This window comes from Musca vetustissima, unplaced genomic scaffold (genome assembly GCF_032173495.1).
Source record: "Musca vetustissima isolate MV318-11 ecotype Yass unplaced genomic scaffold, APGP_CSIRO_Mvet_v1 utg13576, whole genome shotgun sequence".
NCBI lineage: Eukaryota > Metazoa > Arthropoda > Insecta > Diptera > Muscidae > Musca > Musca vetustissima.
In genome coordinates, this window is record NW_026882411.1 from 12,937 (window position 1) to 17,248 (window position 4,312).

Below are 4,312 nucleotides of genomic sequence, written 5' to 3' on the forward strand. Positions count from 1 at the left end.
ACATGCCATTAATACCACCATTGAGACATTTAGCCTTTACTCTTGTGCGTACCATTTGACCACGCATCCATATAAGTAATTGTTATTTTTGTCTGAAACAAAGTTCATCATAAATTATGTCCTCTGGCTGGAAGCGAAAAATTAAATGCTACACAAGGTAAGACGCTGCTGAAGGGCAAGTAAAATAAAGGCCATTAAAACTCTCATAAAGTATAGGGGATCATAAAACTTGGTCGAAGCAATCGTAAAAGCAATCAAATTAACAGTTTATCATAAACTTGGAAAAATTCCATACCACGACAACTTTCTGCCTTAATGTGGAGCTGCAAAGTGGAAGTGAAAAAAATGATCTTCCCACCTGAATTTCATAGTAACACATGTTAGTCAGTAAATAAAATGGGTGTCAAAATTGTGATATTAAATGCAGACATATAAACACGTACAGAAGGTAAACGCATTGGTGTTAGAAAGTGGAAGAAATATAATTTATATATATTTTTTTTTTTTTTGTGATTTACTTATTCTTAAAGTCTTCAAATACATATATGCAATGTTACAAGTCTTCAATATAATGCATTCCCATTTGACCTGTATGTTGATGAGCCTTGTAACTAAAAATTTTCAGATTTTGACTCTTTAATATTAGACGTCACAATTCATTTCGAAACACGTAGTGTCTTTACTTTGGCAAAAAATATGCACGATATTATACAGATTTGTAGTGTCGCATATTTCTTAATTTCTAGGTTCTACGAATATTTATAAATTTATTAAATTTCTTCTGAAATCTTCCCCAGATCTTCTTTCAAAGTTTTTGAATAATCATAGCAACAACAACAACAGCGGCAGCAGCAATTGTCATGTGCTGTTAAATTGTGTTTTTCCGCTACGACAAAAGGAATGCCTTTTTGTTTGATTTTCAGTTCGTTGCACTTGTTTCTCGCTGAATTTACCAGCACTCTTTTACTGATTGTTCCTTTCGTTACATTCATGTCTACCTTTCACTATCATTTCGTATGAATCGGCTCCACCTGAGCAGCACTATCATCATTATCTTCATCAACAGTACCAGAGGATAAACAAAAGACAGCACGAAACTCAAGTTTACGTTCCCCATTTACCCTGCACAAGTATTTATTATTCCGAACATGAATGTGTGGACGCACGTTTATTCGTACGTATGTATGTTTGTATGTGTATCTCTGTGTGGACACGGTTGATTCTTAAGCATTTTCATAGAGTCAGTGTTAATGGGTGCTCCCGTTCTTTCACTTTCGTGAATGGGAATGTGTGTATCTACGCTGTGTGCTTTATTATGGCATCTCGGTGGGCGGGTGAGTGGTGCTTATGCGTTATTTTTAAATGTTAAGCTGGGTAATCTAACTCTTAATGGCTGTGTGCCACTTTTTGACCCAGAAAACATAAAACAATGCCAACGTCAAAAAATGCCCGCTTTCATCTTTACCCTGTACTACAAACCATTTCTTACAACCAGCTATGCATACCCACCTACGCCCTCCGGACGCACTCGAAATTGTTAAAGTGTACAACGGTATTATTCGAACAAAAAGTAAAAACAACAAAAGGAACAACCGAGAAACATCAACAAGACCCAAAAAACGTCATTCAGTTCTTCATTTTTACGAATATGCATGCCTCTCGAGAGGCAGCGCACACAAATATTCCTACCCCAATGCGAATACATCGCTAAGCGAATGTCGTAGACTAAACGAATGACGAGCTATTACAAAAGGATGTGTGGGTATTTTTTAACAAGGCGAATAACATAAGTGACAGCCCTGATTATCACCAGCATTACAGCAATTATGGCAAATTGCTTTTAACAAAAACAACACGACCAGAGTTGCAGTAGCTCTTGAGCGAACGTTTTAAAAACAACTGCAAATCATAGAAAAATACGTATTATTCTACGAAATGAGATTTACACAGTTGCTAAATGGGTCACTGGGTTCATTGTTGTTCAATGGCGACAAACACAGCCATAACAAACTATGTAAAGCAACAGAAGCTTTAAACTGAGATAAGTTGTTAATTTGGGCTAAGGTCACCAATATGAGGAATTGTTAATTAGTATATTAAATATACAGTGGCGATAGGATAGGACATTTAAATCCTAATAAAAAGTGGATCACTATTCCGATAAATATAAATATTTAAGTCATCGAATAGAGTCAAAATCTTTGTTTTCGACATTGCCTTAGACTCGTCATATATTAGATAATAAATAATTTATCGCGCGACTAATAAAACTGGAGACATTTAATTGCAGCAGACATTTATTTTTTCTGTGAATATAACAAATACATTTATTCAATAATTAACATTTAAATATGTTTCAAATATACATACGTATATTACATTTTCCTACGAGATGTCGGCGGAACTGTGATACGTATGAGAAATACATTCTAATAATTTCATACGTATACGACCCGATGTAATGCATGTTAGACAATTTTTTAATGGATCAGATGATAAATCAATTACCAAATGATCCGCCCATTTAATGTAATTTTTATGAATCATAGTATAAGTATCGATCTAGTCAGTCCTGTTTCAAATTAAATATAGCTGCAATACAATTACTTCCTTGTTCACACGTGATCCATTGTTTAAGGCGGAGCTAATCCTAAATTTCTTAACCAATAGGAAATTGAAATTCCACTTTCTTATGTAAATATACATTCGTTGTCATGCACTCAGAATATTTCGATCCATAAAGTGTATTTCATTCCCGCTGGAAAACGTTTATTTGAAATTGCATTGATTATAAATATGTTTTAAAACAATTTTAAATTGTCATAAAAAATGCTTAAAGATGTAAAGAAATGTTCGACATAAAATTTCAATATTAAAATTTGTGGGAATGCAAATATAATAAAAAAATTCCATATTAACCTAGACTGACAACATATCATGTTCTTGTGTTATAAGCGGTGTGACTTACGACTTTTCCTTTTATAAATTATATTAAAATTATTTCGCTGAATTTCTACTCTATGTGGCGAATAGTCTGTTAAAATATCTGTCTGGATGATTCTGCACGTACCTAACTAACCAACATACATATTTATTTCTTGTGCCTTGGTCACTTTTGGACTTCTTTGAACACGTCACACTTAATGTTTCGTGTTGTTGATGTTTACGATTTGTTTTGAGGCCAAGAGAAATCTTATTCTAGTCTTCTGTTAATTGAAATTTTATTACAATTAGTTCACACGAACACCCACACACACGTCCAGGATTTAATTATAGATTTTGTGTGTGGCAAAAGCTATAAGGAAACCACACACAAACATACACATATACATACGTGTATTTTGTGAAAATAAGTGTATACAAAGGTAACAACGAATTCACTTATGCCTGTCTGTGGATAGACATACTTAAATCTGTTTATATGTATGTATCGAACATGCAGAGTTGATGGTTATTTTCTACGGAAAGTAGTTCAAAAGATTTATGGTTTATATTGTTGGGTTTAGGAAACCGGGGCAACATTTACGTGAGTAACGCTATTTATGTTTGTTTGCTTTTTGGTTTCATTTTTGGCAGATAATTGACCGAATAACACAAAGAAGCTGACCAAGTCTTGTGTTTTATTATTGGAAATGTGTTCGGAAGGAAAATTCCATGGCAAAGGAAAAACGATTGTTTGAGTTGACCTTAGATTAACATATCTATTTTCAGGGTTTGACCTTGAAAATAAATAAAGTAATTTTCCTTTTTCAATAATAAAGAGTCTACTGTATCGAAATGTTTAAGGCTTGCATTTAATGGTCTTTACACAAATATATATTTTTATACTGTGACATGAATTAAGGATGTTCTTAAACATTAAGATTAGAAATATCATACATACAATTTAGAAACAACATACTACATTCGATACCTATCGAACACATTGGAGATGGTGTTTAAAACTCTGACTGGAGGCATTAAATCTTTAGATTAAATTAATTGTTTAGAATCAAACATTTGGGTTTGATCTAGACATTCGAAAACAAAATAGCACTCCGCAAAAAGCTCTACAATCACTCTTACACATTCATTCTAATTGATTAATGTTTGTGTGAATTTCAAATCGAAATGGTCAACGAAAATAAATCAAATTCGTTCAACCAAAAACCAACGTTTTTTTATAAAACAGATTTCTGCCATACATAGCGCTTTTATCAAATAACAGCTTGAGAAATGTGTATACCATTGGATTGTGTTGTGAACGGCTGTTGAATCCATTCAACGTTTTTTTTTAGCTAAACATACATACATGCATACATTTGTTTACGTT